Source organism: Belonocnema kinseyi, chromosome 7 (assembly GCF_010883055.1).
Source record: "Belonocnema kinseyi isolate 2016_QV_RU_SX_M_011 chromosome 7, B_treatae_v1, whole genome shotgun sequence".
Taxonomy (NCBI): Eukaryota; Metazoa; Arthropoda; class Insecta; order Hymenoptera; family Cynipidae; genus Belonocnema; species Belonocnema kinseyi.
This window is the reverse complement of record NC_046663.1, coordinates 18,778,680-18,802,260: the sequence shown is the minus strand read 5'-3', so window position 1 is coordinate 18,802,260 and position 23,581 is coordinate 18,778,680. Positions and strand designations below refer to the sequence as shown.

General features: G+C 23.1%; 1 protein-coding gene across 1 annotated transcript in view; it reads left to right on the top strand.

The window, feature by feature from the left end:
• Positions 1–23,581, top strand: part of LOC117177382 (scavenger receptor class B member 1-like) — a 133,714-nt gene that overhangs the window by 71,065 nt on the left and 39,068 nt on the right. The gene's annotated exons all lie outside the window — the stretch shown is intronic.

Sequence of the window (23,581 nt, the reverse complement as noted above, 5' to 3'; positions counted from 1 at the left end):
ATTCAGAAGTAATCCAGAATAATCTACTTGTAGTTCGAAGTAATTAGGAGTAATCCAAGTGTAACGGAGAATTCCACTTTTACTCCAGAGTAATTCAGTTCTTAACTGGAGTACTCCGAGTCTAATCTGTAGTAATCTACTTGTAATCTGAAGTAATCCTATTCTAATTCATCATAATCTACTAGTAATTGGGAGTAATCCATGATAATTGACTTATCATCTAAACCAGAGCCAATAGTCCATAATAATCTACATTTTATGAAGAGTAATCCAAGTAATTTGGAGTAATCCTAGTATTCCAAAGTAATGCAATGTAATTCGAAGTAATTCACCTTCGATCTAGTTTTAATTTAGCATGAAACCCATGTAATCGGAATAATCCAATGGTAATCCAGTTGTAATCTGAAGTGATGCAGCTTAAATCCAGAGTAGTAAACTTGGCAGATGGAATAACTTTTAATATAGAGTAATCCAAGTTACAACTGAAGTAGTCCAGTTATAGCATGAAGTAATCCACTTGAAAGTGGAGAAATTAGGTTCGAATGCGGAGTAATCCAGAATAATCTACTTGTAATTCGGAGTAATTCGGGATATTCCTTGTTCTAAATTAGCGTATTTTCGTCCTCATCTAGATTAATCTACTCGTAATCCGGGGTAATCCTGTCCTGATTCTACTTAATCCACTATTAATCGGGAGTAATCCATGATAATTGACTTGTAATCTAAACCAGATTCAATAATCAATAATTATCGACATTTAATGCACAATAATTCAAGTAATTTGGAGAAATCCTAGTATTCCGGAGTATTCCACATGTAATTCGAAGTAATCCACCTTCGATCTAGTTTTAACTTAGCATGAAACCCCTTTAATCCAAATAATCCAATGGTAATCAATTTGTCCAGTTCTAGCCTGAAGTAATCCACTTGAAATTGGAGAAATTAAGTTCGAATTCAGAGTAATCCATATTAATCTACATGTAATCCGGAGTAATTCGAGATATTCCCGGTTCTAAATTAGAGTATACCCGTTCTAATCTGGAGTATTCTACTTATATTCCGCCTCAATATTGTTCTAATCCAGAGTAATCCACTTGTGATTGGGAGTAATCCATGATTATCTCCTAGTTGTCAATAGAAACTCGGAGTAATCATATATTATGGAGTAATCCACTTGTAATCCCGTGTAAAGTAGTTCTTAACTGGCTCTAAACTGACATTTCAGTTCTAAACTAGAGTAAATAATCCATACTAATCTACACTTAATCCATGGTAATTCAAATAATTCGGATTAATCCCAGTATTGAAGAGTAATCCACTATTCAGACGGAGTAAACCAGTTTTTAACTAAACTCATAATCATCAGTAATCCTGTTCTAATTCAGAGTAATCCACTTGTTATCGGGAGTAATCCATGGTAATCTACTTGTAGTTAAGAGTAACTCGGGGTAATCATATATTTTGGATTAATCATCTTGTAATGCAGAGAATAATATTTGTAGTAATCCAATTGTAATCCGTCATAACCTGGAGTAATCCACTTCTAATCTACCTTTAAAAAACTTGTAAACGAAGTAATCCACTTGTATTCCAGTTACATTCTGGAGTAATTTATCTCTAATCCAGAGTGATAAACTCATAAGACGGTGTAATCCACTTATAACACGGAAAATTCGGAGTAATCCCGGCAATTCAAGTAATTCACTTGTAATCCAGGGTAATAATTTATTAAAAATCCAAGTACTTTAAAATAATTTTGGAAATTCATATAAGTAATCTGTAATCCAGAGTAATCCAGCTGCTTTGGAGTAACTCAAAAAGCTAATCCAAATAGTTTTCAATTATTTTGTTGAAAATTTTCTTCTTTTTTTTTATTTAAAAATTAATTTCTTTCAAAATTGATCTTTTTTAGTTGAAATTTCATGTTTTTACTTAAAAATTCAACGATTTGGCGAGAGACTTTTTGTTTAATTTTTCGGTTGAAGGCTTAACTATATTTTTAAAAATTCGTTTTTCTTTTAGTTAAAAAATTAAGTTTTTAAACAGAAAATTTAACTATTCCATTTTTATTTAAAAAATAATTTTTTAGTTCAAAATGGCAGAATTGAAAATTTAATTATTATTAAATAAAATGTCTCTTTTTATAGAAAATGAGAATTCTAGCTTGAAAAAGCATTGAGTTCAAAATTAAACTATTTCGATATAAATTCAAGTATTTTGTTGAAAATTCATTTTTCTGTTATAAATTTATTATTTAAACTTTATATTTAAATATTTTATTTTTCGTTGTAAATTGATTTTTTCAAATTGAAAATTAAACTATTTGGTAGAAAATTCATGTATTTTGTTACAAAATTGTTAAACTTTGTCAAACATTTATTTTATTAGTTAAAAATGTTACTTTTCTGTTAAAAATTCGTCTTTATTTACAGAAAATTGGTTGGTCAAAAATGGAACTACTTTGTTCAAAATTAATTTTTTGGTTATAGATGCATTATTTTGGTTAAACATTAATCTCTTAAGTTGAGATTGTTGCTAACTTATTAAAAATTCATTTTTTTGTACAGAATTAATTTTATTAAAATTAAAATGTACCTATTCTCTTTTTGTATAAAATCGATCTTTTTAGTTGAAAATTCATTTATTTAATTTAAAATTAAACTATTTTGTTACAAATTCAAGAATTTAGTTAAGAAGTCACCCTTTCTGGTTGAAAGTTTGCGTAAGTCTAGTTTAGACAAAGTAATATGAAAAATAAAACTGATTGAAAATTATTGTTCTTTTTTTCTAAGAAAATTGATTTTTTTACTTTAAAATTCATTTTTTGATTAAAAGTACTACATTGTAAATAAAATATATTTTCTTTCTTGAATGTAAAATAATTATTTATTAAACATTCGTTTATTCGGTTGGAAAATTTATTATTTCAGTTGAAAATTCATCTCTTTGGTTACAAATTTAACTATTTTGATGAAAATTCTTTTTTTTATTAACTTTTTTTTTGGTAATTAAATTATTTTGTTAAAGATTAAACTATTTTATAGCAAATTCGTCTTTTTCTTTTAAAGTTAAGTGTTCTTAATTTGAAATAAAAATGCTTTTGATTCAATAATTTACTATAACATTATTTATTAAAAATTCATCTTTTTGGTTGAAAATTGAACTACTTGGTTGAAGGTTGAACTAGTATGTAAATTTTTTTTAAGATTCAACACTTTAGTCAAAAATTCGTTTTTGTTTTTGGTCAACATTAATTTTTTCAACTAGAAATGCAACTTTTTAAATTTTCTATTTAAAACTGATCTTTTTCAGTTGACAATTCATCTTCTTGGATTAAAATTTCAACAATTTGGGCAACATTTTTTTCTCTGTTGACTGACAAATTTTTATTTTTTGAATATTGATTTTTTAATTATTTATTTAAGTTTAATTTCCATTTTCGGTTAAGAATATATCCTTTTAATTAAAAAATAAACTTAAAAATAAATTAATTCAATTAAAAGCTTTCCTTCCATAAAAACGTAATATTTTCAAGTTCAAAGAAAATTTACTATGTGGCGAATTTTTTATTTATTTTAATTATTTTATTTATTGTTGCAAAAAGGTTGAAATTTTAATACTTCGTTAAAAATTTAACTATTGTTCTTAATTTTAATTATTTTGTTGAAAATTTATCTCCTTGGTTAAAAATGTAACAATCCTGTTGAAACCTCTTATTTTGTTTAGGTTGAAATATCAACTTTTATTTTTTTTCAAGAATGAATAATGATGCAAAAAATACAACAAAAACATTTTTTAAACTGTTTAAAAATGTTTAAATTCCAGATTATCTAAATAAATATTCTTTTTTTCTGCTAAAAATCTCGTTTCTAAGGGAATTTATTATCGAGTAAATGATTCAGCGTCATTCAGAAAGCTTCAGAAGGAAGGCCTTAATTCTCAAGAGCATGAGTCTTTCTTTATGTAACGATCTCAAGTAATACCAGCCGGCCTTGGCAAGGTTATTTTACGAAAGTACATTGCACTTTTTAACCTTTTTATTTTTTTAATGAGCGACACTTCGTCTTTTGTTATTGAAAAATCAACTATTTTGTTGAAAATTCTTATTTTTTGGATGAAATTAACTATTTTCAATATAAAATTCCAAAATTTGTTTAAAAAAATTTTCTGGACCGAAATATTTTTTAAAATTGAAAAATCAAATATTTAGTTGAAAATTCATATTTTAGGATGATTTTAACTATTCTTTTCGTGAAATTAAAAAATTCATATTTCATCGTTAAAAATTCTATTAATTACTTGAAAATTTAATAGTTTTATTGAGAACTCAAAATTTTTTTAAAGGTTATTCTTTTTGGTCGAAAATTAATTATTTTTTTAATAATTCCTCGTTTTGGATTACTTTAACTATTTTTTTTAAATCAATAAGTTTATCTTTGATGGTTGAAAATTAAATGGTTTTGTTAAAAAATCAAAAACTTTCATAAAAATTAGTTTTTTCATGAAAATTAATTTTTCTGGGTTAAAAATTCCACAATTTAGTTTAAAACATTTTTCTTCACTGAAAGTTTTTTTTTTTAATTGAAAAATCAACTAATATGTCGAAAATTCGTCTTTTTCTATGAATTCAACTATTTTTTATGTAAAATTAAAAAATTAATCTATCATTGTTGAAAACTGAATCATTTGGTTTAAAAGTTCTTCTTTTTAGTTGAAAGTTCAACTATGATTTTGAAAATTCATCTTTTTGTTAAAAAAATTCCAGAATTTGGTAGAAAATTATTTACTCAACTCAAAAATTAAAACAAATGGAAATATGAACTATTTTGTTGAAAATTCATCTTTCTGGGTTGGAATTTACATAATTTGATCGACATTTTGATGGCTTCACTGCAAGATTTAAAATATATAAATATTCTTCTTTTTGGATCAAACTAACTATTTTTATGTAAAAATCAAAAATTTAATTTAAAAAAAAATTTTCTTGACTAGAATATTTTCTAAAATTGAAAAATCAAATATTTTGTTGAAAATTCCACTTTTTGGATTATTTTAACTCTTCCTTGCGTAAAATTAAAACATTTATATTTTATGGTTACAAATGTTCAAGGATGAAAATTGATTAATTTTGTTGCAAAATCGACAATTTGGTGAAAAGGCCATTCCTTTGGTTGAAAATTAATTTTTCTCGGTTGAAAATTTCACAATTTGGTTTTAAAAAATGTTTCTTGCCTAATAGATCTTTTTAAATTGAAAAATCAACATTTTTTTGAGACTTCGTATTTTTTTATGAATTCAACTATTTCTTTATGTAAAATCAAAAAGCGAATCTTTTATGGTTGAAAACTGAATCATTTTGTTTGAAAATGAAAAATTTTGTTCAAAAGTCATTCTTTTTGGTTGAAAATTCAACCATGATTTTGAAAATTCATCTTTTTGGTTAAAAAATTTCACAATTTGGTAGAAAATTTTTTACTCAACTCAAAAATTTTAAAAAATGGAAACATTTTGTTGAAAATTTGTCTTTCTGGGCTGGAAATTATATAATTTGATTCCATTTTTTTGCATCTACTGCAAGATTTAAAAAATAAAAAATATTCTTCTTTTTGGATGAAATTAACTTTTTTTATGTAAAAAACAAAAATTCAATTTTTAAAAAATGTCTTTTTTTTACGTGAAATAAAAAAATGTATATTTCATGTTTAAAAGTTTTCATGGTTGAAAATTGAATAAGTTTGTTGCAAAATCGACAATGTAATTAAAAGATCATTCCCTTAGTTGAAAATTAATTTTTCTAGTTCGAAAATTCCATAATTTAATTTAAAAATTTTTTCTTGACTGAAAGTTTTTTTTTTAATTGAAAAATCAACTATTTTGTACAAAATTCGCCTTTTTATGAATTCAACTATTTCTTTATGTAAAATCAAAAAGCGAATCTTCTTTGGTTGAAAACTGAATCATTTTGTTTGAAAATGAAAAATTTTGTTCAAAAGTCATTCTTTTTGGTTGAAAATTCAACCATGATTTTGAAAATTCATCTTTTTGGTTAAAAAATTTCACAATTTGGTAGAAAATTTTTTACTCAACTCAAAAATTTAAAAAAATGGAAACATTTTGTTGAAAATTTGTCTTTCTGGGCTGGAAATTATATAATTTGATTCCATTTTTTTTGGATCTACTGCAAGATTTAAAAAAATTAAAAATATTCTTCTTTTTGGATGAAAATAACTTCTTTTATGTAAAAAACAAAAATTCAATTTTTAAAAAATGTCTTTTTTCACATGAAATAAAAAAATCTATATTTCATGGTTAAAAATTTTCATGGTTGAAAAGTGAATAATTTTATTGCAAAATCGACAATGTAATTAAAAGGTCATTCCCTTAGTTGAAAATTAATGTTTCTAGTTTGAAAATTCCATAATTTAATTTAAAAAATTTTTCTTGACTGAAAGCTTTTTTTTAATTGAAAAATCAACTATTTTGTGCAAAATTCGCCTTTAATGAAGTCAACTATTTTTTATGTAAAATTAAAAAATGAATTTTTCATGCTTGAAAATAGAATAATTTTGTTTGAAAATAAATTTTTTTTTCAAAAGTCATTCTTTTTTCTTGAAGATTAAAATATGATGTTAAAAATTCATTTTTCTGGTTAAAAGATTCCACAATTTGGTAGAAAATTGTTTACTTAACTCAAAATTTTTTTAAGAAAATGGACATATGAGCTATTTTGTTGTAAATTCATCTTTCTGGGTTGGAAATTACATAATTTGATTGAATTTTTTTGGCTTTACTTCAAGATTTAAAAAATATCAATTTTCTTCTTTTTGGATAAAAGTAAATATTTTTATGTAAAATTAAAAAAGTTAATTAAAAAAAAATTGTCTCGCCTGAAAGATTTTCTGAAATTGAAAAATCAAATATGTTGTGAAAAATTTCTCTTTTTGGATTATTTTAACTTTTCTTTACGTAAAATTGAAAAATTTATATTCCATGGTTACAATTGTTTATGGTAGAAAATTGAATAATTTTGTTGCAAAATCAACAATTTGGCGAAAAGGTCATTCCTTTGTTTGAAATTTAATTTTTCTGGGTTGAAAATTTCAGAATTTGGTTTTAAAAAATGTTTCTTAACTGACAGATTTTTTTAAATTGAAAAATCAACATTTTTGTTGGGAATTCGTCTTTTTGGATGAATTCAACTATTTTTCATTCAAAATTAAAGAGTGCATCTTTCATGGTTAAAATATGAATGATTTTGTTGAAAAATCAACAAGTTAGTTAAATAGTCATCCTTTTTGGTCAAAAATTTATTTTTTTGGGTTGAAAATTCCACAACTTTGTTAAAAAAAATTTCTTGACTGAAATATTTTTATAAATAGAAAATTTAACTACTTTTATTGAAAATTCCTTTTTATGGATAAATTCAAAAATTTTATGGAAAATTTAACAATTTATTTTTAATATATAGAAATTAAATAATTATCTTTAAAAATCAACAATTTTATTGAATAGTCATTCTGTTTGTTTAAAAATTAAACTATTTTCTTTAAAAATTCAGATGTTTAGTTGAAAATTGATTTTTTGGTTGAAAAATGATATTTTCGGGTGAACAAGTCAATTAGTTTTCTAAAAAATATTCTTTTTGGATAAATACTACTATTTTTATCTAAAATAAAAAACTTTACCTTCTATGGTTGAAAATTAAATGATTTTAATAAAAAATCAACAATTCATATATTAACCAAAACAGATACATTTTTACCAAAAATAGAATTGTAGACTTTAATCTCGATCAGATCAATTTTCAGCATAAAAGATAATTTTCAGCTGAACAATTGAATTTTCGACCGAGAAACATGACCGTTTTGTAAAGAAATTAATTTTTCATTTTTATTAGTTAAATTATCATAAAAAAGTTAATTTTCAAATAAATCATTTAATTTTTTATTGAACTGTTAACTTTTCAATTAAAAGATGAATCTTTAACAAATTATTGGAATTATCATCGGAACAAAATTTTTTTGAAATCTCCACAAAATAATTAAATTTTCAAGCAAAAAATAAATAATGTTAACTAAACAAAGTTGCATTTTTAACAAAAATATTATTGTAAAATGTTACCAGAGAAAAGGTATATTTTTAAGAATAAAGTGACTTTTAAACCAAGATAAAATTTCTACCAAAAAGATGAATTTTCCATGCATAAAGCCGAACTTTCGGCAAAAAAATTGATCTTTCGACGAGAAAATATTACCGCCTAATAAAATTATTTTTAACAAAATAATGAAATTTTTAACCAAAAATATAATTTTTTAATGAATTTGTATAAAATAAACTTTTTTAAATTAAATTTTGTCAGGAAAATTTTTTTTTCAAAAATATAATAGTGGACGTTTCAACCAAAAATATTTGGGTTTTCTTATCGGGTTCTATTGATCCAATTTGCATTTAAGCGTAAAAGGAAAAAAAGTGTATTTTTTTTTAAAGTAAGGGAAAAAGAATTTTTTTAATGGTAATCTATAAATTTGCCTCAAACTTTTTTTTACATAACACACTGTTTTTGGTTTATATCGTGAAAAATTGTATTCAAAAAATACTATTTTTGCTCAAACTATGCAAGGTAAAAAAAATGTTAATAATAAAAATTATTTATCGTAAAAATTTTTACAAATTTGTTAAAAAATATTTTTAACAATATTCTATGGTGATTTTATGTCATAACATTGACCTTCGCTAATAACCTCTAATGAAGATAATAATAATGACGCAATTTCTCTTCCTTCTTTTCTCTTATCTCCACGAGTGCATAACCGATTACAATGATGCGTCATTTCGTCATTTCTTTCCACTTATGTGAAAAGTGTCACATCATCTATACATATAGATATTTTTCATTTTTAAACGTAATTATTTTTGTTTGTTTAAAAATTATAATTTTTAACTGAAAATTTAAGTATTTTATTTTCAGTTAGAAATTTATCGTTTTTAGTTGGATATTCAACTATTACATTTTTTATTGAATTTTTTAAACATTTATTTTATTGGTATACTTTTTTAACTGAAAATTGAACTATTTTATCTGTTGTTTGAAATTTATTGTTTTTAGTTGTAAATTCAAGAATTTTAATCGAAATTAGTGTATTTTGTTGTCAATATTTTTTTGGATGAAAATTAGCTTTTTTAACTGAAAATTGAACTTTTTTTTGTTAAAATTTGTTTCTCGTTGGAAATGCATCTATTTTGCTGAAAATTCGTCTTTTTGAATGAAAATTTTGATCGAAGGTTAATTATATTAGTTGAATATTGAAATTTTTTTTCAAAATTAATTTTTTTTGTAAAAAGTTATTATTTTTAACTGAAAGTTTAATACTTTACTTTTATTTACAAATTTATCGTTTTTAATTGAAAATTTAACAGTTTTGATAAAAATGTATCTTTTTATCATAAAATTAATCTTCTTAATTAAAAATTTAACTATTTAAAGATTCTGGGGGATCCAAAAGTTTCAGTTTTGTACAGCGAATTATCCACAAAAAGGGTTTAATCTTCAACCAATAAATTAAATGTTTAAACCAAGTAGGTCATCTCAAGTAGTTGAATTTTCATTTTATAAAATTAATTCTCAATGTAAATTTTTAATATTTTTTTGGAATAATTCCGGGTAGTAATTAAAAACGATAAATTTGTAACCAAAAGTAAAGTAGTTAAATATTCACTTAAAAATATTAATTTTTTAAGAAAAAAAAATTCGAAGAAAAAGTTCAATATTCAACCAATAGAATGAACCTCCAATCAAAATTTTCATCCAAAAAGACAAATTTTTAATAAAATAAATGAATTTTCAACGGAAAAAAATTTGTAACAAAAAAATAAAATAGTTCAATTTTCAGTTAAAAAAGCTCATTTTCATCCAATACAATGAAAAAAGTCGAATTTACAATAAAATATACTAATTTTGATTTAAATTATTGAATTCACAGCTAAAAACAATAATTTCGAACAACAGATAAAATAGTTAAATTTTCAGTTAAAAAAGTTAATTTTCAGCCAAAAAGTAGAGATTTTCCACAAAAAGTTCAATTTTCTACCAATAAAATGAATGTTTAAAAAATTTAATAAAAAATTTAATAGTTGAATATCCAACTACGAACGATAAATTTTTAAACAAAAATAAAATACTTAAATTCTCAGAAAAATTAATTTTTGACCAAACAAAAATAATTACGTTTAAAAATACAAAATAAAATATTTCATTTTGTTGCGAATTCGTCTTCTTTGGTGGAAAATAAATTTTCTTTATTAAGAATTCTACTATTTGATTAAAAGTTAAACTATTAAAAAAAAATCGTTTTACTTAACATCGATTTATTTAACCGAAAATTAAAAAATTTTATTTTTGGTTAGAAATTTATCATTTTAGTTTAAAATCCAACTGGTTAGTTAATAATTAGCTTGTTTCATAAAAGTTTATATTTTCGAATTGAAAATTAAAATTGCATATTTTTGGGTTTAAAATTCAACTTTCTTGTAGAAAATTTGTCTGATTGGTTTAAAAATTTATCTCTTTTAGTGGAAATATGATCCTTTTTAGTTAAAAAATCAACTTCTTAATTAAAAGATAATATTTTTTGGCTAAGAATTAAATTATTTTATTGCAAATTATTCATGTTTGGTCATATTCAACTTTTTTGTTCAAAATTCAATTATTTTTTTTAAACTACACTAATTTCTTTAAGTTAATTTTTTTTTTAATTCACTGTTCTCTTAAACATTTGTGTTTTTTATTGAAAATTTGTCATTTTTAATGGAAAATTAGTCCTCTGGGTTGAAAATTTTATTATTTGCTTGAAAGTTGAACTATATCGTTAAAAATATATTTTATTAGTTAAAGGTCTGATTTCTTAGTTGAAAATCTGATTTCTTAGTTAAAAATTTTAAAATTTTTTTGAAAATGCTTTTGAAAATCAAAATGATAATTCAAATACTGCTTGGTTGAAAGTTGAACTATTTTCTACAAACTTCCATATTATTGGTGGAAAACGTAAAATTTTTGTCCCAAATCCAATGTTTTTTTGGATTAAAATTCAACTACTTTAAAAAAACATTTCTTGTTAAAAATTAGTTGTTTTTTGTGTGCAAAAAATCATCTTTTTTTAAATTGAACTTTTTCGTTGTAAATTATTGTTTTGCTTGAAAATGTAATTATTTTGTTGAAAAATCGTATTTCTTGGTTTAAGTCAAATGTTTTAATTTAAAGTTAGAATCTTTTAAGTTTAAAATATCAACTATGACATTTTTTATTGACGATTCATTTTTGTTTGTTTGTTAAAAATTTAACTATTTCGTTGAAAATTTTGTTAAAAATTCGTCTTTCCTTTTGGAAAATTAATCTCTTTGGCTATAAAATTAAAAATTTTATGATCTTTTTTATCGTCTGTGAAATTAATCCCTGAAGAAATTAAACTAAATTTTTCGTTTCGATGAAAATAATTGTTTTTTTTAATAAAATAATAGAATAATATATTCCCAGAAGAAAGATTTTTTTATTGATTAAGAAACATTTTTTTTCTTAATAAAGTTTGAATATTGACCCTGCTCGCGGCATTTTTTTCCAAACGCATAGATTGGCTATATCTCAGTGACGTCATTCTTCGCGGAAAAATTCAAACTACCTAAATTATTCAAATTTATTTTAAAAACTTAAATTTTAACCAAAAAATATCTTTTTCGACAAAATAGTTTAATTTTTTTTATCAAAAAGGTGAATTTTTAGAAGACAAATGAATTACATACTTGAAGAGGTGAACTTTTAGGAAAAAAAGTTTTTTTCAACGAAATATTTGAGTTTTAAATAAACAAAAAAATTATTTTCAACCAGGTGGTCCATTTGCAACTAAAAAATTGAACTTTAAATAATACGAGGTCTAATTTTTCAGAATACAGTTAAATTTTTTGCGTAAAAATATAAATGTTCAAAAAAAAGATAAATATGAACAAAATATTTAAATTTTAAACAAAATAAATGATTTTAAACCAAGCATTTTCATTTACAGTCTAGCAGTCTGAACTTTAAATAAAAAAATACTCATTTTTAAAAAATAATTAAATTTAAAAATTAGATTTTCTTACTCAATAAATTTGTTTAAAGATATTTTGCAACATTCATGATGTTTTATTATGTGCTGCTTTTGAATATAAAATTTATTATTATTTTATGAAGTTATATTAATATTTTTTTTTCTTAAAAATCTCTTGGAATTCATAAATACACCTAAAAGTATTTGCATTTGAAAATTCATATTTTTGAAGAATATAAAAAAAAATTTTCTACGTGTTCAAAAATTTTTAATTGTGTTTTATACGTACGATTATTACTAGTAAATACTAGTGTAACATTATAAATTCCAAATAAAATTTTTTTGTTCAGTTTAAAATTTTTGAAAAAATTGAGTACTAACTATAGTAGAAAATAAGAAAAATATTCACTTGGACATTTTACTGCGTTGGAAAAACGCCAGGAGTTGCTTTACCTCAAAGAGTGCACGAAACCGCGCAATGTCGACTTGCATAATCGCAAACCAGGGAATGGACTTGTTTTTCAGCGGAAAATCTAAAAATATTTTCAAAACTTGTTCCATTTTACATAAACTTTAAGAATTTTTTTTTGTTTATGCCAAGATTTTAAAACGCAGAATAAATTCACCTGCATTATTTTTTGGAATTTCGGACAATATTTTTTAATCTTTTTAAATTTTCTCTTTAAATTAATTTTTTTAATAAAAAATAAATTTGAATTTTCCCACGAACCTTAAGAAAAGTATTTTTTTATCTGTAATTCTTTTGAAAAATTCCAATTTTTATTGCAAAGTTTCAAAAAATCTTCATTTTGTTTTACATTTTTCCAAACTTTATTAGAATCTACTTTGGATATTTATTGGATATTATTATTAAATAATAATTTGTATCTAAAATAGACGATTTTTAGGAGAATTTTTCGCAAATTAGTGGATATTTAGGGATTATTCTTCCAGCAACTCACTTTAAAAATTAAAAATAGTGTAAACAATATCTTAAATTAAAAAAAATCATTGTTAAAATAAAGTCATAAAATTTTTAAAGTATTAGAAATGAACTTCAATTTGACTGAAAATACAGAATTTATGTTGCAAAATTCGCTTGTTTAAAAATTAAAATACTTTGTTAAAATTTCGTCGTTTAGACTTAAAAATTCAAGAATTTGATTAAAAAATGTTTTCACCTTTGGTTAATAATTTTTTTTGTTGAAAATTAAACTATCTGCTTAAAAAGTAATCTATTTCGAGTTTAAATTAACTTTTTTTTTAATCAACTTTCTTTGTAAAAATGTCCTATTTTCGGCTTGAAATTTCAACAACTTGGTAAATAATGTAACTATTTGATTAAAAATATATGTATTTTCTTGAAAATTGCTGATTTTTGGTAGAAAAATAGAAAAAATTTTGGTCAAAAAATAATTTTGTTTAACAAGAAAAACTTATCTTTTTTGTTGGAAATTCAACTGGTTGGTTGGAAGTGACTATCATATTAAAAATTCATATTTTTTCTTAAAATTACAACAATTTGATCTCTTTTGGGTGAAAAATAATCTAATTTGTTGAAAATTCTTTTTTTGAACGAATTCAAATATTTTTTATTTAAAATTAATATCTTTTTTGGGTGAAATATCAACTATTACGTTGTTCGTTGTTTAATTGTTTTTAACAACATTTTGTTTAAAATTCATCATTTTTGTTTGAGATTTAAGAGTTTTGTAAAAAATTCGTCGTTTGCTCAAAATTTCCTTCTTTTGCTTGAAGATTCATAATTTTAATTAAAACTTCATGTCTTTTGATTTATATAATATTCTTCTTTTTCGCTCGAAAATTCATTCTTTTTGTGAAAGATTCTTAATTTATTTAAAAATACATCTCTTTCACTAAAAATGTGAATATATTTTTGAAAATTTTTCTCTTTTAATTGAAAATTCAACTATTTTGGCAGAAAAATTAACTACAAAGTAGAAAATTAATTTTTTGTTCACAAATCATATTATCGGATTGAAAATTTAACTGCCTTGAAGAAAAATATTTTTTAGCTTAAAAATTAAACAATAAGGTTGACACTCTTTTTTTCTGGATTGAAACATCTTTTTTGATTGAAAAGTCAAAAATTTTGTTTAAAATTCACCGATTTTTGTTGAAATTCAACTGTTTTGTAAATAATCGTAATTTTAGCATAAATTTTTTTTTTAATAAAGATTTATCATTTTAATGTAAAATTTATCTCTTTGGTAGAAAATATAACGTTTTGTTGAAAATTGTCTTTTTGGCCTAAAAATTTAAGAATTTGAAATTTTTTTCTTTTTTAACTGAAAAACTTGCCTTTGTTTATAAAAATTTGTCTTTTTGACTTCAAAGTTTAACAATTTTGTCTGTAGCTTCATTCAACTACATTTTATTTTAATTTAATCCTTTTTGTTTGAAATTGAATTATTTTTTGAAAAAATCAACGTTTTCGACATTTTTAACTTCAACCAAAAATTGGTTTTTTTGGTTGAAGATTTATAATTTTAGTTGAAAATTTATCTTTTTAGCTGATCATTTATTTTTTTGAAAATTCGTATATTTAAAATAAATTTTAATATTTTTTATTTAAATTTTAATATTTTTCATTCAAATTTTATATTTTTTTAATAAAATTTAACTATTTTGTTGAAAAGTTCTTTTATTTAACTCGAAAATTAATCATTTTAATTGAAGATACATTTCTTTGGATGAAAATGTAACTATCATGTTGCAAATATGTCTTTTTTATAAATACAACTATTTTTTATTAACATTTATGCCTTTTTTATTAAAATTTAACTTTTTTTAGAAACTTCTTTTTAACTCAGAAATTTATTTTTTTGATATAACATTTATCATTTTAATTGAAAATACACTTTTTTTGGCTAAAAATGTAACTACTTCGTTGAAAATGTATCTTTTTTGACCTTGTACTATTTTTTAGAAAATTTCTTGTTTTAATTTTTTTGATTGAAGATTGATAATTTTGATTAAAAATGATCTTTTTGTCTAAAAATGTAACTATTTTGTTAAAAATTCTTATTTTGTTATTAATTCAACTATTTTTTATTTAAATTTTATTTTTTTAAATTTAACTATTTCTTAGAAAAATCGTCGCTCTAGCTAAAAGATTCATTTTTTCGTTAAAAATTAATATTTTCAGTTAAAATGTCATCTCTTTCAATTTAAAATTAAACCTCTTAATTTAATTTGTAACTACGTTGTAAAACATTTAATTAAATTGATTAATGGCTTATCATTTTAGTTAAAAATTTGTCTTTTGCTGAAAATTAAAATATTTTGCTGCAAATTAATTTTTTTGTTTAGAAAATGTGAGTATTCCATTTTTTATTCAGAATGTATCTTTGTTAGTTGAATATTCAATCTACTCGGTTAAGGTTGAACCAATTTGATAAAAATTAATTTTTGTGATTGAAGATTCATCAGTTTAGACATATAGTATAAAATTTATTTTTATTTAAATAAATTTATTGCTCTATTTTTGTGAAAAATCTCCTAATTTCCCAGGCGAAAAATAAAACGGAAAATAAATAAAAAATAAATAAGAAAGAACGGAAATAAATTTAAATAATTAAATTAAATTAAATAAAAATAAAAATAATTAAGCTGAATTTAAAAATCTTTAAAACGTTAGAAAATATGTTAATTTTATCTTTTCCTTTTTTGTTCAGATAATAAAAACATTTTAGCTTGAAGGTTGCGATCATTGTTATCTTATTGTTTTTTTTCTTGGAAAAAGGCGTTCGAAAATGTCCGAAAACCTAAAAATTCCTACAATAAGTTTCAGCTGAAAGACGTCATCGCGATCACGTAGCACAAAAAAAAAACGTAAGGATGGTTGTTGCAAATCCTGAATTCGAGGCGCACAAAATGGAAATATTCCAGTGGGATCCGTTTTAATCCTAAAAATAGAATTAATTGTCCAGGAATGTAAATATTTTGCTACCAAGAGGAAACGATTTTTAAATTTGAGTTACTTATTATAAATAACAGGGAAATGGTAAACTTAGAAATCAGGAAAAAATCAGAGGATTTTTTTGGTCAGGAAAATCAGGGATTTAGAAAAAATAATTGCAAAAGTCAGGGAATTTCTGTGAGAAGGGCTAAAAATAACTGTCAAGAATAATCAGAGTTGCCTCAATTATTCAAAAAGGCTTTAGGGTATTTTCAAAAATTCCAGAAAATTTTGAATAGATTTATGATATTCGTAGGGATTCAAAAGGATTTCAAATACTTTTAAGTAGTTTTTTTGAATTCCAATGAATTTTTAAGAGCTTTAAAAGATTGCAATACATTTTCAATAGATTTGAATAATGTAATGGTATTTCAAAGGATTTAAAAGACCTTAGGGTATTTTTGAGAATTCTAAATAATTTGGAATAGATTCTAATATTTTAAAGACATTTAAAAGGATTTTAAAGACTTTAGATCACTTAAAAAAATTCAAGGACATTTTTAAAAGCTTTAAAAGGTTCCAAAGTATTTTCAATAGATCTCAATAATTTAAAAGTATTAAAAAAGATTTTAATGGCTTTAGGGTGTTTTTAAACATTCTAAGTAACTTTGAATCGATTTCATTTGAAGGGGTCCCATAGGATTTTATATAATTTAGGGTATTTTTAAAAATCACAAGGAATATTGAAAAGATTTCTCGAAATACACTACCCAAAACTCAACTTTAAACTTTTTTATAAATTTCCGGAAATTTATGGAATTTCCTGAAATTTATGGAATTTTTGGTAATTTATGGAATTTTTGGTAATTTCTGGTTATAATACGGGGTATTTATCATAACTTACCATACATTTCTGTAAATATATGAAATTTTTTGTCATTCATGGTAATTTTACAGGTTAATATGGTAAATTACCATAAACTACCCAAAATTCAATTTATAACATTTCTATAAATTTCCGGAAATGTGTGCAATTTATGGTAACTTATGGTAATATTACAGGTAATTTATGGTAACTGACCATAAATGTGCCCCAATTTAATTTTTAAATGTCTATAAATTTCCGTAAATTTATGGAAATTTTCGGTCTTTTATGATAATCTTACAGGTAAATAAAGAAACATATCATAAATTATCCAAAATTCAATTTTAAACATTTTTATAAATGTCCAGAAATTTTCGGTCATTTGTAATATTTTACAGGTAAATATGATAAATTACTATAAACTACCGAAAATTCAACCTTAAACATTTCTATAAATTTCCGGAAATTTATGAAATTTTTTGTAATTTATGGTAATATTAATTGTAATTCGTGGTAATTTATGATAATATTACAGGTAATTTATGGTAACCTAACATACATTTCTGGAAGTATATGGAATTTTTCGGTCATTTATGGTAAACTACCCAAAATTCAACTTTAAACATTTTTATAAATTTCCGGAAATTTATGATATTTTTGGTAATTTATGGTTATATTACAGGGTATTTATGGTAACTTACACTACATTTCTGTAAATATATGAAATTTTGTGTCATTTATGGTAATTTACAGGTTAATATGGAAAACTACCCAAAAATCAACTTTTAAACATATTTTATAAATTTCCGGACATTTATGACATTTTTGGACGTTTGTGGCAATTGTACAGGTAAATATGGTAAATTACCATTAACTATCAAAATTCAATTTTAAAGAATTCTACAATTTCCTGGAATTTATGCCATTTATGATAATTTATGGTAATATTACAGGTAACTTATGCTAAAGTACCATAAATTTCTGGAAATATATGAAAATTTTTGTTCATTTATGGTAATTTTACACGTTAATATAGTAAAGGACCCAAAATTCAACTTTAAACATTTTTATAAATTTCCGGAAATTAACAACATGTTTAGTAATTTATGATAATATTACAGATTATTTATGGTATCTCACCATATATTTCTGGAAATATATGCAATTTTTTGTCATTTATGGTAATTTTACAGGTTATTATGGTAAACTACCCAAAAATCAACTTTGAACTTTTTTGATAAGTTTCTGGAAATTTATTAAATGTTTGGACATTTATGGTAATTTTACAGCTATATATGGTAAATTACCATTGGCTACCCAAAATTCAATTTAAAACATTTTTCGAAATTTCCATAAATTTGTGAAATTTATGGTAATTTATGGTAATATTACAGGTAATTTATGGTAACTGACCATACATTTTCCCCAACTTAATTTAAAAGTGTCTATAAATTTGCGGAAATTTATGGTAATATTACAGGTAATTTATGGTAATATTACAGGTAATTTATGGTAACTGACCATAAATTTCCCCAAATTTAATTTAAAACTGCCTATAAATTTTTGTGAAGTTATGGAAATTTTTGATCATTTATGGTAATCTTACAGGTAAATATGGAAACTTATCATAAATTATTCAAAATTAAATGTTAAACTTTTTTATAAATTTCCGGAAATTTTTTGGTCATTTTAGTATTTTACATATAAATATGATAAATTATCATAAACTACCCAAAATTCAATTTTAAACATTTCTATAAATTTCCGGAAATTTATTAAATTTTTGGTAATTTATGATAATATTACAGGTAATTTATGGTAACTCACCATAAATTAAAATAATTATAATCATAGTTTTTTAAAGAATTTACTCAAATTTAGCAAGACATGAAACGATCCGATAGCATCTATTAGGTTTTAGGATTTTCACAAGATTTTATAATTTTTTAATTGAATTCAAAGAATTTATTACTAAGAAGTAAAGATTTCGTAAGGTTTCAAAGATTTGAAGAGATTTTCAAATATTTTTTCAAGTTATTCACATTCATTCGAATTTATCCTAATTTAAAAAAAAATCAAATTTTCTTAATTTGGATTTTTAAGTTTTTGATATAAATGATCCTGAAATCGTTCGAACTCACTTTGAATTTTTAAGCATTTCATCAAATTCTTTTCCACTTCATTTGAATTTATCAAATTTAACTTGAATTCTTTTGAAATCTCTTAAATGAAAAAGAACATTAGTTACATTATTAATTCACAATAGTAATTTTTAGTCACTTTTCAGTTTAAAAATTAGTTCATTTTTGTCACATTTTCGATTTAAATAGACGCTTAAATCAGTAAATTGAACATTTATAAATGTATTTTCTTCAATTTATAAAAAGAAGATTCTTTATCAAAAATGTTTCAAGATTAGAATTTTTTGCTTAAAATATTAATGTTCAGAAGAAATGAAAAATTAATCAGCCAAAAAATCAGGGAAAAGTTCTGGAATTTCCAGATTGAAAATTTACGCCCACTTTTTTATGTGCGCAAAAAAATAATAAGAAATACGAGATCAGTGCTAGTCCATTCAATTTCAATTTTTCATATTCTGTTCGAAAGTCCAAGTTAAAATTAGTTGTATACCTATGAGAATTCTGAAACAGGGTTCTGTTCCGAGCTATAAGCCACAGTAAAATCGCCACCACCCATTTACCGACAGACGATAATGGTTCGTGTCCGTGCTAAGCTACATATGCGATATATCGATTTTGTAGAGTTGAAAGGCACCTTACCGATTTGTGTCTTCTTAGCATGGACATAAATCATTATCTTCTGTAGGTAAATTACCACTCGCGATTTTACAGTTGTTTAGCCCGGAACAGAACCCTGAAACAGAACTCTCACAGGTATACTACTTAGGCTCCCAAAAAAAACCTTTATAGGGTTTAAATCCCCACTTTCTTTTCTCATATCAAATCCTTTAAAACTTCGCGGTATTTGGTCCATTTTTGCTCAAATTTTAAGATAATTTTTTTTGCTTCCGAAAAAACTAGGGATTTAGAGAGAAAAAAACTGATTTTGAAAAGCATGGACTGCCCTTCTTCTATATTTTACATAATTTAATAAACGAGCAAAATGCAGAAAGGAAAATTTTTTTTCGATTGACTCAGTCATTAATTAATAGGAAATCCCAGTTTCTCAATGAGACAATGTTTTGTATACTGAATTTAAAATGATGACACAGAAAATTGTAATTATGTCACAAATTGCACCAATTATAAAATTACAATAATACGAGATGTGTTAACCAACGACGGATATGAATTTCGTAAACATTAATATTTACTAGTTTTTTATAAATGCTTATTATGTACAAATTCTTGCAAATATAGAAATTTCTGAAAATTGTTTGCAAATCAGACCAAAAATTCTGTACTAACTCCGGATTATTTTATCATTTCATTTAAAATTCATTTCCTTGATTGAAAATTAGTTTTTTTTAAAATTGAAATGAATTTCTTTCTGTCTCATTTTTATACGAAATATTTATTTATGTTTTATGAAAATTTATCTGTTTAGTTAAAAATTTATTTTCATTTATCGGAAACTTTTTTACTATAAATTCAACTATTTGTTTAAAAACTCTGTTATTTTATTGGAAATTCGTCTTTTGTGTTAGAATATCAATCTTCTTGGTGACTGATACATCTTTTCAGTTAAAAATTCATTTTTATTGTTAACAATTCAATTATTAGGTTTAAAATTCCTATAAAAATCCAAATATTTGGTTGAAAATTTTTGATATTTTAGTAAAAATTAATTTTTTTTGTAAAAAATTAATCCTCTTTGGTCGAAAATTTATGTTTTTGGTTGAAAATTCATTTCTTTGATTGAAAATTGTTTTTTGTATTGGAAATTAATTTTTTCAACTGAAAATTTAATTGCGTAATTTTTATGAAAAATTGATTATTTATATAAATTTAATTTTGGTAGTTAACAATTCATATATTTGGATGGAAATTTATTTATTTTTGTTGAAAGTCATTTTTTTACTGAAAATTCAACTATAGTGTTAAAAATTCGTCTTTTTGCTAGAAAAGTAATCTCACTAAATAAAACTTCATCTTTTTTGTAAAAAAAAAACAATTTCCATTCATTTAATCACTACAATCGTTTCTTTTATTGAAAATTAGACTATTATGTTAAAAATTAATTTTTTGTGAAGATGTAATCATTCCATTTTTTATTGAAAATTTATTTATTTATTTAAGTTTAAAATTTACTTATTTAATAATTTTGATATAAAATTCATATTTTTGGTTTGAAAATTCAGCATTTTGGATGAGATTTTTTTCTTATTGACTGAAAAATCTTTGTTGGTTGAAAATTAAACTGTTTTCTTCAAAACTCTTTTTCCTTTGTTAAAAATTAATCATTTCAGGTAAAAATTTAAGTTATACATTTTTAGTTGAACATTAGTCTTTTTGAAATAAAAACTTAATTATTTCGTTGAAAATTTAACTATTAGGTTGAAAAATCGTTTAAAAACTCAAATATTTGGTTGAAAATTCATGTATTTTTGTAAAAATTCATCTTTTTGGGATAGAAATTAGTTCGTTTAATTGAAAATTATTATTTTCCTTATCTTGCTTCATTAAAAAATCATCTGTTCGAAAATTTATTTCATTTGATAAAAATCTTATTTATTTTTTTTTACTAAAAATATAATTATTACATTTTGCTTAAAAATTTACCTTATTTAGTTGAAAATTTAATTATTTTTATATAAAATTTAGAGTCATCGAACCTCATGAAACATATGTTTTTAGTTCAAGCTTTTTCGCTCACAAATATTTCTTGTCTTGAATATAAATTGTTTCTGCAGATTGCAAACAAATTATTAAAAGAAAATATATCAAATATTTTATTTCACTTTAAAAGAGCAATAGTAATAACAATTATCCGAATTTTAACAAATAATTTAACTAATTAAATATTAATAGATTTATGATTAAAATTTTTAATAAAATAATAGGAAAATTTAAATTAAAAAAAAAATTAAAATAAGATTATATATAAAATGAAACTTGAAAAATTAATAAAAACAAAATTAAAAACAAATTTCTCATTAAAATAAATTAAAGAAATGTCCAAGAATTTATTGTCAGAAATGCGATTGGCAGAAAAAAATTTAATGACGATCAACACAGTGCATTTTATTGATAATTGTTGGCCCACAGTCGTGGTAATTTACGTAACGATCTCTATCAAATTCTTTCGTTATTGATTCGCTCATTCAATATTTTTTTCGCAATCTGTTTGTTTTCATTATACTTTTTTAAACATTGCGTGTATCTGATAGTGAATGCCGTACAAATCCAATTTCTTATGTATATAGCGTGATGTTATTAATTGTTTGTAAATTAATTTAAAAAATATTCTCTTGAAGATATTGCCAATTTTACTCTAATTGTAAAAAAAGAATTAGATTTAACATAAAGGTTCCTTAAAGCTAAAAATTATTTCAAAATTGTTTTGGGAGCTTCCACATTTATTATGGGACGTGATCAAACAAAAAAATTTAAATCAGTATCTATAAATTAAAAACAAATCTTATCAACAAAAAATTTAATATTTTCACATTCACCCAAATATCAGTTAAATTTAGGTCTAAGTCTTACACAACTACCCCCTGTGATCAAAAACGTTTTTAAAATGGGAAAACTACCTTCAACAATTTAAACATGTTTTAGGGCTTCAAATTAATCACATGGTACTTAAAAATTTCGCTCTCTTTATAATTTCCCCAAAACTACCCCTCCACGTGAACGCATGCAGCCGAACATTTATATGTATGAAAAAAGCATAAAAAATAATCAAACTTAGAAGAAACTGTTAGTTGATACTTTTTTTCTTCTTTTTTCGCTCTCCGATAATATATAATACGTTAGCCAAAAACTACCCCTAAGTTATACTATCGCTCCCCTCGTCATCAAAAAAGGTTTAAAAGTTGGAAAATCACCATGAAAAATGCAAAAATGATTTAGAACTCTAAATTGATTAAATGGCACTTTAAAATTTCCATCTCTTTATAATTTTCCCGAAAAACTACCCTTCCACGTGAATCTATGCAGGAGAACATATATATGTATGAAAAAAGCATAAAAAATAATCAAACTTAGAATAAACTGTTAGTTGATACTTTTTTCTCTTTCTTTTCTCTCCGATAATGGATAATACGTCACTAAAAAACTACCCCTAACTCATACACACCCTTCCCTCGTCATCAAAAACGTTTTAAAAGTTGGAAAACCACCTTGAACAATGCAAAAATGATTTAGAACTCCAAATTGATTAAATGGCACTTCAAAATTTCCACCTCTTTATAATTTTCCCGAGAAACTACCCTTCCACATGAATCTATGCAGCAGAACATATATATGTATAAAAAAGCATTAAAAATAATCAAACTGAAAATAAACTGTTAGTTTATATTTTTTTCTCTTTTTTTCTCTCCGATAATGTATAATACGTTACCCAAAAACTACCCCTAAGTCATACATACCCTCCCCTCGTAATCAAAAACGTTTTAAAAGTTGGAAAACCACCTTGAACAATGCAAAAATGATTTAGAACTCCAAATTGATTAAATGGCACTTCAAAATTTCCCCCTCTTTATAATTTTCCTTAAAAACTACCCTTCCACGTTAACGTATGCAGCGGAACATA